The 14,061-nt window shown below is 42.7% G+C and overlaps 1 protein-coding gene and 1 non-coding gene across 2 annotated transcripts in view; one reads left to right on the top strand and one right to left on the bottom strand.

Moving 5' to 3' along the window:
* Positions 1-14,061, top strand: part of LOC126159397 (peroxidase-like) — a 356,870-nt gene that overhangs the window by 180,506 nt on the left and 162,303 nt on the right. The gene's annotated exons all lie outside the window — the stretch shown is intronic.
* On the bottom strand, positions 11,256-11,330 carry Trnas-cga (transfer RNA serine (anticodon CGA)). The gene has a single exon. It is a non-coding gene; the product is annotated as a tRNA-Ser (tRNA).

Raw genomic sequence — 14,061 nt, forward strand, 5'->3', positions numbered from 1 at the left:
CTCCTCACATAATCAGTATTGCGCTATTCGGCTGGTGCCAACCATCACAAGCAGGTGTGACGGATCAGTTTGATGAAGCAGTCCCTTACAAAGAATAGTAAGTGTCTCTCAAACAACGCCCACCGCTTTCTTCCAATAATTGCTAGTGTGATCTGGCGTGTACAAAACAGTGAAAGTGTTACTGTTTACAGTTCCCATAGCACATGACATATCTGCTAATAAGGCAAGTTTCCCATTCAAGTGAGCAAAACACGAGCAAAATTTTGAATTTTTTTTTTTTTGAGGTAGTGAAAAGTCATACAAAGGATCTGTTTAGGTATTATGATTGATCATACTTTGAATTTTATTTCAGATTTTCAGTACAAAACACGAAATCGAACTGGCGCCCGTAATTATAGTTTGATCAAGGTCCTGCGAGTTTGAAGTACGCAGACTGCGTGCAGTGTAACCCTTCAGGAGTTGTCTGAAATCGAGAATGGATAACATGAGTCGATACTACATGAAATTTATGGGAGCTCATCCAGAATGAGATTTTCACTCTGCTGCGGACTGTGCGCTGATATGAAACTTCCTGGCAGATCAAAACTGTGTGCCGGACCGAGACTCGAACTGGGGACATTTGCCTACCACGGGGAAGTGCTCTAACAACTGAGCTACCCAAGCATGGGAGCTTATATCTAACCACCATGAAATAAGCTTAAATTTAACGATATGGTGCTAAATCGAACTGTGAGTTTGATTTTTGGGGATTTGTTTCACTTTTTATGGCTTTACATAAAATAGTTAATATTAACAATTTAATATATTATAGGTACAAGCTGTAGAGAAAAGTATTTACTTTTTTTGGGGGGGGGGGAGGGGGGTCAAAGGCAGAACTTAACTGGTTGAACCGTTTTTATTTTAAGCTGAATGCGGTTTTGAAAAATCGTTTCCCGAGAAAAACGTATTTTAAGTTTATGGAAAACTTTTATATGTATTATTAGTTCAATCTGCATGAAAACTACGTGTTGTTATATATTTTTGATGTCGCTGAACACGAATCTGTCGTTAGATTTTCAAAATTCTTAGTGGCTAATCCAAGTGGGCGGACCAAAAATCAAGTTTTTGGCCGGTTTTGTCCAAAATTTTGCCGAAAAAGTGTTTTTGTTACTTACGCTTGTCTGTAATTCCACGACTTATACGAGTATCAACCCTTCCTTTAACTCGAATTGTTCACGGAGAGCAATTCCCTCGCTCTTCTTGGCGAGAACAGCCGATCTGCCTGAGCTGGACTTGCTGTGTTTGGCAGCCTGCACACGTTGTCCGTCAGCTTCTTCGACGAATATGTTTGTTTGCACGCGCACTGCAGTGTAAATCATTTTGGGTGAACCGTGCGTCACGGCACAAGTTTTCCCCCTGAGCCGGGCCTCTCCCGATGAGAGCATCCCACGGCGGCCGTGTCATTTTGTAACGCACGGATTAAAAAAAAAAAAAAAAAACCTTTTCGCCCCAATATTCTAGACACATATACCTTCATAAAATGCAATACAAAATCTCCCTTTTTGAATGGTAACACGGTTTTAATAGCACACAGTTATTATCTCAACTAGGGATAGATTTAAAAATAATAAAAGCCAAATGCAGCCTATACTATGCACGTACAACAGAAGAAAACGTGCAGAAGGCACTAGTAGAACGAAAACAAATGATAAACGACAACAATACACCATGCAAGGGCACACTATTTAGTACGTTAAAGAAACTGTACAGGAATGACCACACACACACACGCACAGCGACGGAGAAAGTAAACGCAGTTCAAATTCGGCGCCACGCCGGCGATATGATAACAAGTGAACAGCAGAGACAGCGAGAAAATTAACAGTGTGTTTTGTACAGTGAAAAAATGTTATTTTCGAGTGAAGTTCTGTAAGATAACTAATGTTTGTGGGTGCGCCTCAAAAACTGACGAGAATGCAGATGAAAAAAGATCTTCGAAAGCTAACTGTAAGAAGTCGTAAAATACAGCCACGGAATATTTTCGCATAACAAAATTACCTTTACGGCTAAACTGATATGTAAACTCACCAAGCTCGCAGGAACATCATTTAACTGCAGATGACCAGCTATCAATATGCAGTAGTTTACAGTAGGTCCTACGTAACTCAATAATGCAGAAAAATTAAGATGATGCGAACACAAAAACCGCTAATAGGGCTACCTATCGTTACAATAATTATCACTTAAAGCTTGTTTAAATTTTTCAGAACCGAATAAAAAGCACCCACCGACGACGACACATAACATGTTTAGGTTTATTCGAAAAATGAAGTGTGTTGCATAACACCAGGCCGTTATATCCAATAATACCAAATTACTGGCGGACTCCCGACTTCAGACATATCAGCTGCTCCAACCCAATACACCAGACATCTCAGTTCTGGAGAAGAAGAAAGTGTGAATCATTCACACAGCCGTCGCTGGTGTTGGTAGTAAAACTCGCCACGATGACTTGAAAATCTAATTCTATTGACTGTGGCCTAAAACAGAGAAAGTCGCCCTAGTAGTTCAGCAACAATGGAAACGGCGCCATCAGATCTTATTGTTAGTAGGCAGTTGAAAACCATTGGCACGAATAAAATATACATCTTTCAACTTTAAAGGCCAATTTACTTGGGATCCACCCGATTTATCCGCCGATACATCACACAGCCCTAGACGCTTGGGAGGTGTCCCACTATATATTAAATACGAAAACCCGCAAAGTCATCTCATTTGGTATGTTTACTGTTATAACAACAACTGCAAAATGATCGCAGCTCGTACAAGTATTTCCTACAGTGTCATTCTCTCTATTCTCTTTCACTTTCTTTATTTTTTATTTTTTATTTTTTTATGAAGCAGCTACTCTCATGTACATCAATACTCCGCAAGCCACCCAACAGTGTGTGGCGGAGGGCACTTAACGTGCCACTGTCACTACCTCCCTTTCCTGTTCCAGTCGTGTATGGTTCGCGGGAAGAACTACTGTCGGAAAGCCTCCGTGCGCGCTCGAATCTCTCTAATTTTACATTCGTGATCTCCTCGGGAGCAATATATTCGATACCTCATCCAGAAACGCACCCTCTCGAAACCTGGACAGCAAGCTACACCGCGATGCAGAGCGCCTCTCTTGCAGAGTCTGCCACTCGAGTTTGCTAAACATCTCCGTAGCGCTATCACGCTTACCAAATAACCCTGTGACGAAACGCGCCGCTCTTCTTTGGATCTTCTTCATCTCCTCTGTCAACCCGACCTGGTACGGATCCCACACTGATGAGCATTGCTGACGTATAGGTCGAAAGAGTTCTCCTTAGTTGATGGACTACATTTTCTAAGGACTGTCCCAAAGAATCTCAACCTGGCACCCGCCTTACCAACAATTAATTTTATATGATCATGCCACTTCAAATCGTTCCGTACGCATACTCCCAGATATTTTACAGATATTCCACTATCATATAATCATACAATAAAGAATCCTTCTTTCTATGTATTCGCAATACATTATATTTGTCTATATTAATGGTCAGTTGCCACTCCCTGCACCAAATGTCTATCCGCTGCAGATCTTCCTGCATTTTGCTGCAATTTTCTAATGCTGCAACTTCTCTGTATACTACAGCATCATCCGCGAAAAGCCGCATGGAACTTCCGACACTATCTACTAGGTCATTTATATATATTGTGAAAAGTAATGGTCCCATAACACTCCCCTGTGGCACGCCACAGGTTACTTTAACGTCTGTAGACGTCTCTCCATTGATAACAACATGCTGTGTTCTGTTTGCTAAAAACTCTTCAATCCAGCCACACAGCCTGTCTGATATTCCGTAGGCTCTTTCATTGTTTATCAGGCGACACTGCGGAACTGTATCGAACGCCTTCCGGAAGTCAAGGAAAATGGCATCTACCTGGGAGCCTGTATCTAATATTTTATGGGTCTCATGAACTAATAAAGCGAGTTGGGTCTCACACGATCGCTGTTTCCGGAATCCATGTTGATTCCTACAGAGTAGATTCTGGGTTTCCAGAAATCTGAGATTAAGTCAAAGATATTTTCAAGATGCAAAAATATCTGAGTTTTTTTAGCGGTTATCGAACCCAGGACGTCTATCTCACTAGCATGTAACGTTACTCACGAGATGACATGCGCTACTAGTAAAGTACGTGTAAAGCCTAACGTGAAGCGACTGGTCAGAACTTCAGGATCGCATAAACACCTCTACGAGGATATTAACTGCCGTCACGAAGTTGCGGTTATAGAATAGAAAACAATTCAGTGGCAAGTTTATAGACGTCAATTCTCATTACTGTATAATCCTTCATGGAATATCTGTTTAACTGACGCTTGCCTTCGCGGCTAAGTTCAAACTGAAAACGCAATTCAGACATTCCACTTTCTCTGTTATCTCTGGCAGTCACGTCCGCTCTACTTTGTGTCTGCAAACAACAGATAGCCGAACATCGCAACTTAGCAGCTGATTTCGGCATTCAAAAAATGCCTTGATACAGAGTTCTTGCGACATCCTTTTTCATTGTTTCGGAAAGGAAGGGAAGAAAGAAAGAATGATGTAGTTTAGGACCCGTCCACGAAATGGTTGTTAGGAACGCAGTATTCGCCCAGTTGGACAGACATTTTGAAAGCTTTGTTGAAGAACCACTTCGCCAAGTGATTTTGCTCGTGTGAAGTGTTCGGAGGACCTAAATCTGGGTAGGAGATCGTATGTTTGAAGCCTCCTTCAGTTCACATTCTGTGCATTAATCACGTCTTACCTCGGTTAGTTAACATATCAACGGGAATTTGCAAATGTCTGTTCTCATTCAAATATCTTGGCTACCAATAAATCTTCCAAACAAAGTAACTTACTACACAATTTAAAAGGAGAATTAATATGCGCGTAATCGTAATTTTTACACGCGTAATCGCAATGTTTACTTATTAATTCGTAAGGCGATTCGACGATTAATTCTGCCGTTGTGGTAAATTTCTTAATATTTGTATCGTAGAAGAGAAATTATGACTTGTGTTTTGTAACAGAAGTTTATTTAATCAAACCTGTTTTAGGGATCTTCAAGGTTTCTTAATTCTTATTTTCTATTCGTGCACCGGTTCCTTTGTTATCAGTTATGGGCACAAAGTCCCCCAGTATGAAAACTTTCACCGACCTGCACTTCTTGACCCTGCTCCTTCTTTACACGGTCATTCAAAAGTAAAGGAATATCTGAAAACGAAAAGCGATGTAATATTCCAGGACACTCACTGAGGACAGATTGTTAAAAAGGCGAAACGCGTCTGGCTGCACAAATAAAGATTCGTGTGCAGCATCATGCAAAAGATGTGCTCTTGCTAACTGCTACGATGTACAGGGTGGTTGTAATTAAACTTGCAGTATTAGAGCTAGCTTAGACGGAAAACCATTTAGCGAATGACTTTATTTATTTATTTATTTAAGGGCGACCCTATTTCACTCCCTTAGGGACTGAATTTCTAAAAACTCTGAAACACTTTTCTTTTTTAATCACTAACCGAGAAGCCTAACACCAATTTTCTAAGATTTAGCTTCAAAAATGCTTGCACCTAAAATATTTCCACGGAAGCTTTCATCCCCGTTTCATGCCCATTGGGCTTGAATTTCCCAAAACAGTGAAACACGTAATTATTAAAATTTTCATAGATTCAGGTTTAAAAATGCTTTCACAATGAAATATTTTCATAAAACATTTCACCTCCTGTTTCACCCCCTTATGGGTTCGGTTTCCAAAAACAATAAAATACTTTTTTTTTTTTTGTAACTGGGAAGTCACGTACAAATATTAATAGACATAGCTTTAAAAATACTTCAGCAGTTTTTTAATAATGATATATATTTAAAAATAGCTTTCACCCTTTCACGCACTACATCACCCCCATAGACCTACGTTTCCGAAAGTGCTGAAACACGTATTTCTTTATTTCTGACCGAGAAATACCCATTTTCGTGGGTCTAGTTTCAAAATTGCTTTAATAGCAACATTCTTCCAAAAAAAATTCTATTCCCTGACTTACTCCAGTATGGTCGGAATTTCGACGTCCCGTATCTTTCGTCATAGTTGAATCGCATTTATGAAATTCATTCAGTTCTCTCTTCTACTTCTCAGCTGCTGTAAACAACAAACTAAAGAGAACAAACCACTAACAAAACAGCTGGTTACATGTGAAAAGAGTAGGAAACAAAGGTGCGAGCGAGAGGGAAGTGTTTACAGACAAGGTTCAAAAAATGGTTCAAATAGCTCTGAGCACTATGGGGCTTAACATCTATGGTCATCAGTCCCCTAGAACTTACAACTACTTAAACCTGGAAGTTTCATTACACGCTTCCAGATGTCTCTAGTTTGTCCACTTTTGTTTCAGCTGTTGTTTACTTCGGAGAATTGGTGCATTTTGTGAAAAAATGTGTGGAAAAATAATTTAGTAATTATCCAGACAGTTTTTATATTTAACTATTGTGCTACAACAGCATAAATAACAATAGCGTTTCGCTCCCATAGTTAGTTATACGTATATTTGGTTCTGCAATTTATTGGAAAGAGAAAAGCCATTTTCCGAAGAAAGCAAGGGATGGTTTTCGGATTCAAGGCTGAAGGACACTAGAATAGGGAAGCTGCTAGGAGATTATCACAAAACCCTCACAAAACCCTGGGAATTGTATTGAAGAAAGAAGCTGGTCTCATATTGTGCGATGCAATGAAAATGATAGCACTGCCATCGTACATTACGCGTAGGAACCACACAGATAAGACAGTTTAGGACTCTTATGGCGACACATAGTCGTTTTTCCCTCTCTCCATTTACTAGTAGAACGGGAAAGGAAATGACTAGTACAGAGTACCCAACGCCATGTTCCGTAAGATAGCTTGCGGAGTATGTGTATATATATATATATATATATATATATATATATATATATATATATATATATATATATATGCCAGTGGTTCGTGCTGTTTCACTAGTATTATTGCCCTTCTGGTTAACAGGAATGAAACTTAAGAAAAGTTGGTCTAGAAGTGTACAGAATATACTGTAAAGATGAAGCATAAATGAAGGTGATGCTGAGTAAATAGATGGCGGACAGCGAATCTGTAAACAAACTGTGGAACGCATAACAGAAGAAATGAAAGGTTAGTTCTGCAGTTGTCTTCAGTTCGAAGACTGGTTTGATGCAGCTTCTGTGCAATTCTCTTCATCTCTGAATGATTACTGCAAAGTACATCGATTTGAAACTACTCACTGTTGTCAAATCTTGGTACCCCTCTACAATTTTGTTCCCTCACACCTACCTCTGTTATCAAACTGACGATTCAGTGAGGTTCAAATGGTTCAAATGGCTCTGAGCACTATGGTCATGTCCCCTAGAACTTAGAACTACTTAAACCTAACTAACCTAAGGACATCACACAACACCCAGTCATTACCAGGCAGAGAAAATCCCTGACCCCGCCGGGAATCGAACCCGGGAACCCGGGCGTGGGAAGCGAGAACGCTACCGCACGGCCACGAGCTGCGGACTACAGACAAGGACAGAGGAAGATACTGCCCTGAAATAGGAAACAGTCTCCATCCTCGGTGGACAACATCAGCAACCATTCGGCAATACCTGGGCATCAGCATCAGCAGTAGTGCTCGACCATACCGTGAAATTGCCATGTATTGCGGTCACATTGCAACAATGTTGACGGCAACGCCATTGCGGTCAAATATGTATTGCCGTAAAATTTAGAACTTGTAGAGGCACGATCAGATGACGCTGTTGCTCGGCTGATTCGAACCAATCACTACACAGCGTTCTCTCTCTCTCTCTCTCTCTCTCTCTCTCTCTCTCTCTCTCTGAGTTCATCAGTATCCTAGACTTAGAACTACTTAAACCTAACTAACCTGAGGACATCACACATATCCATGCCCGAGGCAGGATTCGAACCCGAGGTAGGATTCCAGACTGAAGCGCCTAGAACCGCTCGGCCACAGCGGCCGGCTCTACGCAGCTCTCTGTCCTGGCGTTTATTACGTCGTACAGAGTCACTGTGTTCATGATTTAGCAAATTTATTTTATTTAAACTTCGGGGGAGGTGGGGGGAGGGATCTCGTATACGGCACGTGTATGTGAATCGAGTAAGCTTTATCCAGTGCGTTATCTATTTTAGCTGCTCGTGTGATGTACTTCCCGAGGCGAAGGTTATTGACCAGCCGGTCATTTGCTAAAAGACCGCGGAAAACCTCCTAACGACTTTCAAGCTGGCATCTGTATCAAAGCAACAGTCGGCAATCGTTTCCCAATCACCATACAGCTCCCAAATGAAATGTGACGAACCACTTATCTCTGTATGTCTGCAGAGGTTATTGTCAAATACTGTCAACAGAGTTGTAAGCAAGTGGAGAGTACATCGACAACAGGCAGTAACCGGATTCTGCAAACCAGTCAGAGTCTCGCAAAAGGCCCTGCTCGTTATCCACGTTCCAGATAATTCAGCCTCTCGCACCTGTCACCTTTCCGCCCCCCCATTCCCCCCTGTTCTCGCTCCAGACCTGTCCAAACTTTTATCTCGAGAGCTGCTCCAGATAACGGTTGCGAATCGCGCCACCGACTGATAAGGGCGAGTGGAAAAGTACCGGCTGTGCGTCTCTCTCTCTCTCTCTCTCTCTCTCTCTCTTTCTCTCTCCATTCTCTTCCTCTCAAACCCACCACTCCCTCCCTCCCCCCTTTCCCCAACCCCATCCTTCCACTGTCGCTCTTTCCTTCCTTATTCAGCCCACGAGTTCCTTGTCTTAATCTTGTGACCAAGAGATTAGCACAACTAACTGAGCCAGAATGTGCAATCATATCTTCATTAAATGTGTGTCCTTTTCTTTTCAGATGTGTTTTCGTTCGAAATACGTGATGTGTTCAAAAAATAACGGGAATACTGGTTTTTTGGAAAGAATTCTAGTTACGAAGCCTGAGATTGTCAGGAAGGACACAGCAGCCTTAATGTAATTTTTTTTATAAATAAAAGTTCATAAAAACACTTTTAATCCCAGACCGCAATTTCTTTGTCAGAGACTCTGATACAAAAAATAGTACGCTCCACGAAGGAATTGTCTGAATGGGAGGGAAATCAGTAGATTTTGTGCACATGTACAGACAAACGATTACACTTTCAGAAAAATGGGTTGCTTTATTCAAGAAAATGAGCTACATAAAAACTGATGAAGTCAATAACGCATTGTACCACTTCTGGCACTTAGATAAGCACTTATTCGGGTTGGCATTGATTGATAGAGTTGCTGAATGTCCTCCTCAAAAATATCGTGTCAAATTTTGTCCAATTGGCGTCTGGCACTTATTCGGATTGGCATTGATTGATAGAGTTGGTGAATGTCCTCCTGAGAGATATTGTGTCAAATTTTGTCCAGTTGGCGTCTGCCACTTTCGTAAGCACTTATTCGGGTTGGCATTGATTCATAGAGTTGTTGGATGTCCTCTTGAGAAATATCGTGTCAAATTTTGTCCAGTTGGTGTCTGGCACTTGCGTAAGCACTTATTCTGGTTTGCATTGATTGATAGAGTTATTGGATGTCCTCCAGAGAAATGTCGTGTCAAATTTTGTCCAATTGGCGTGTGGCACTTAGGTAAGCACTTATTCGGGTTGGCATTGATTGATAGAATTGTTGAATGTCCTCCTGAGAGATATCGTGTCAAATTTTGTCCAATTGGCGCGTTAGATCGTCAAAATCCAGACAGGTTCGTATCCCACCGGTATCGTGGGCGTCTCCAGACTCTTCTTCAGTCTGGAATCTCACTGCCCAGAGTAAAACTTTCCTCAGTGATGAGTCCCACTTCGAACTGAGCTTCGATCAAAAGCGAACATATGTTTGGAGACGCTCCGGACAAGTAGAGGAAAAGTAGCCCTACAAAATTTTGTACAATAAAGAAGGTTATAAACAGTGCAAAAATCTGAACAAAATATGAACAACATACCACAATCTGGCAAGATGCAGGCAATACGGCATGTTGCTGTTAAACTATGTAAGATAACTTCCCTATCTTGTAATTTTGACTTCATTGACAAGTTTAGCTGGATTAATAAAAGAAATAGCGTAAATCAGGCTAACAATAAGCGAAATTGCAAAATATGTGTGTTAGCATTTTCCTTCCTAACTCCCATTGAAAGGACTAATAAGGTGTGCTGGAGTCAGTGGAATGCTGAGGAGTCGTACGCAGTAAGACGACCTCGCTCCAAGCTGACGCTTTGCAGAGTGTCAGACATGTGGGCAGTTCTCGTGTGCGCTTCGGTTGAGGCTCTCTGACGTAAGGAAGCGAAGGACGTAGCAGAACAAAACGCAGAACCCGCAGCTCGCCGTTTTCCTGTAGTAGGATTCGTATAAAGACGCGTTACAATAATTATATTTCGGGAATTTTGGCGGGAGCGAGGTTACTCCACATTGAATGGACAGCAGGTTGTAAGTAGGCTGTTTATGTTTTCTTATTCGCAACGTTACGTAGCGCTCTCTGTATGAAAATCACTGGCTGTGCTGTGTGCAGTCTGTGGCTAGTTTGCATTGTTGTCTGCCATTGTAGTGTTGGGCAGCGGCAGTTGGATGTGAACAGCGCGTAGCGTTGCGCAGTTGGAAATGAGCCGCCAGCAGTGGTGGATGTGGGGAGAGAGATGGCGGAGTTTTGAAATTTGTTAGACTGGATGTCATGAACTGCTATATATATTATGACTATTAAGGTAAATACATTGTTTGTTCTCTACAAAAATCTTTCATTTGCTAACTATGCCTATCAGTAGTTAGTGCCTTCCGTAGTTTGAATCTTTTAATTAGCTGGCAGTAGTGGCGCTCGCTGTATTGCAGTAGTTCGAGTAATGAAGATTTTTGTGAGGTAAGTGATTTGTGAAAGGTATAGGTTAATGTTAGTCAGGGCCATTCTTTTGTAGGGATTTTTGAAAGTCAGATTGCGTTGCGCTAAAAATATTGTGTGTCAGTTTAAGTACAGTCAGGTATATAATTTTTCTAAGGGAACTTTTCATAAGGTGACAGAAACGTCTGACAACGTCGGTTGTACGTTGGTTTTCATAAATGGAGGAAAATCGTGAAAAAAGAACAAATAAAAAGTTATTTGTGGGTTATGACGGACCTAAATTTATGTGTAGTTTTAAACATGGCTATTACTCAGCAACTGTATACTAGAAACTAGCTGGCAGATTAAAACTGTGTGCCGGACCGAGACTCGAACTCGGGACCTTTGCCTTTCGCGGGCAAGTGCTCTACCAACTGAGCTACCCGAGCACGACTCACGCCCCGTCCTCACAGCTTTACTTCCGCCAGTACCTCGTCTCCTACCTTCCAAACTTTACAGAAGTTCTCTTGCGAAACTTACAGGACTAGCACTACTGGAAGAAAGGATACTGCGGAGACATGGCTTAGCCACAGCCTGGGGGATGTTTCCAGAATGAAATCTTCACTCTGCAGCGGAGCAGCTCAGGTGTTAGAGCACTTTCCCGTGATAGGCAAATGACCCGAGTTCGAGTCTCGGTCCGGCACACAGTTTTAATCTGCCAGGAAGTTTCATATCAGCGCACACTCCGCTGCAGAGTGAAAATCTCGTTCTGGAAACATCCCCCAGGCTGTGGCTAAGCCATGTCTCCGCAATATCCTTTCTTTCAGGAGTGCTAGTTCTGCAAGTTTCGCAGGAGAGCTTCTGTTAAGTTTGGAAGGTATGAGACGAGGTACTGGCAGAAGTAAATCTGTGGGGACGGGGCGTGAGTCGCGCTTGGGTAGCTCAGTTGTTAGAGCACTTGCCCGCGAAAGGCAAAGGTCCCGAGTTCGAGTCTCGGTCGGGCACACAGTTTTAATCTGCCAGGAAGTTTCAAGCTTGTGTAGGACTTGGAACATTTGGTGGTCGATGTTTGCTGTGGAACCTGCTTCAGTAACATGGTCAAAAGCATAGAGAAAGTCTTCTCTGTTAAAACGAACTCATTTCAATCGCATCGAATGACCAAATGCGAGTATCCCCAAATGCAGTATCCCAGTTCGAGAAGATGAAATGGTTCAAATGGCTCTAAGCACTATGCGACTTAACATCTGAGGTCATCAGTCCCCTGGAACTTAGAACTACTTAAACCTAACCAACCTAAGGACATCACACACAGCCATGCCCGAGGTAGGATTCGAACCTGCTACCGTAGCAGTAGTGCGGTTCCGGACTGAAGCGCCTAGAACCGCTCGGCCACAGCGGCCGGCTCGAGAAGATCCTATACAAGTTTTCCTTCCCTTACATTTCAAGAACTTTACAGGCGACCATCGGAGTCGGCAGCTGTTTCTACGCCACAAGAGTGACTTGCCTACGTGTACGAAATTACGTACGATGTGAGAGTAGTCGACGCCGCTCTGGAAATTGATATTGCCCTTCACAGACATACAGACGCTAAACACACTAGTTCAATAACGAGTTTAATATTACCAGCTTAAAAACATTAATTTCTTCTTTTGAGTCATAATATTGTACGTATACGTAAGTCATCCGTCCCACATTGTTTCTGCGGTTATTTCAGGTAGTATTGCTTGTCTACTAGTACCGACAACTGTACACAATCGCGGCTGCTCTCGGTCGTTAAGTGAACCCCGTCGGCAACTGCGTTGTTCGTGCTGAGAGGTAATGCCTGAAATTTGGTATCCTCGGCACATTCTCGACACTGTGGATCTCTGAATATTGAATTCCCTAACGATTTCCGAAATGAACTGTCCCATGCGTCTATCTGCACCTACCACCCCGCATTCAAAGTCTGTTAATTGCTGTCGTGCGGGCATAATCACATGAGAAACCTTTCACTTGAGTCCAAATGACAGCTTCGCCATTGCACCGCCCTTTTATACCTTGCGTACGCGATACTACAGCCATCTGTGTATGTGCATATCGCTATCCCACTACTTTTGCTGCCTCAGTGTAGCGTCACGTACTGTAACGTACGCCATAGGGCCGTGTATCTAGCTGGCCCAGGTCTCGATATGGAGACGCCAGCAAGCGACTGAGGAGGTGTTTGGAGAAGGCTGTCGGCAGCGACTCCCTCCTTCGCAATGTCTCGCGCTGTCGATCGTGCAGCCGTCCGTCTCCTTGCGAAGACGGGGAAAGCGCTGCGTTGGCAGCCGGTCTGCTTTCCCCTCCACTGCTTATCATACCAGCACGCCTCGCGCGACCATTCACACCAGCCGCGCCGGTGTCCACGGAGTTTACGGTTGTCTGCGCAGGACTTGATTACAGGCCTACATCGCTGACGCCAAGGCGTTGTGGAATATCCTCACGCATTGTTAGAAAAATGTCGATCTAGCAACTCCAGAATCGCAGAGCGTACAGTCAGCCTATCCTATTACCTTTTTGCATCCTCGTTGGACAAAAGACAGCACGTAAACCTCTACACATAAATGCCAATGCCCCGACCGGCTGACTCACTGACTCAGCATCGCCCAGCCCGAACCATTAAGGATAGAAACATGAAATTCGCAGAGGGTGTTGATCCTTTAGTGCAGGCGTTGCTTAAGAGGAGATTTTTAGAAACTGTACTCCCAACGGGGTGAAATAGGGGATGAAAGGCTTGTTAAAAAGAATGTGTCGCTATTAAGGCAGTTTAGAAGCTAGACCTACGAATATTGGTATCTGGTTTCTCGGACAGGAAAAAAGAAATATGTGCTTCAGAATTTTTGTAAAATCAATCTCTGTGTGTAAAGTAGAGGATGAAATGTTTTATGAAAATATTTCACTTTGAAAATTGGTATTAGCTTCTCGGATAGAGACGGCTGCTATGGCCGAGCGGTTGTAGGCGCTTCAGTCCGGAACCGCGCTACTACTACGGTCGCAGGTTCGAATCCTGCCTCGGGCATGGATGTGTGCGATGTCCTTAGGTTAGTTAGGTTTAGGGGACTGATGACCTCAGATGTTAAGTCCCATAGTGCTCAGAGCCATTTGAAGCATTTTTCTCGGATAGAAATGAAAAAAATGCATGTTTCACTGTTTTCGGAAATTC

Source organism: Schistocerca cancellata, unplaced genomic scaffold (genome assembly GCF_023864275.1).
Source record: "Schistocerca cancellata isolate TAMUIC-IGC-003103 unplaced genomic scaffold, iqSchCanc2.1 HiC_scaffold_1132, whole genome shotgun sequence".
NCBI lineage: Eukaryota > Metazoa > Arthropoda > Insecta > Orthoptera > Acrididae > Schistocerca > Schistocerca cancellata.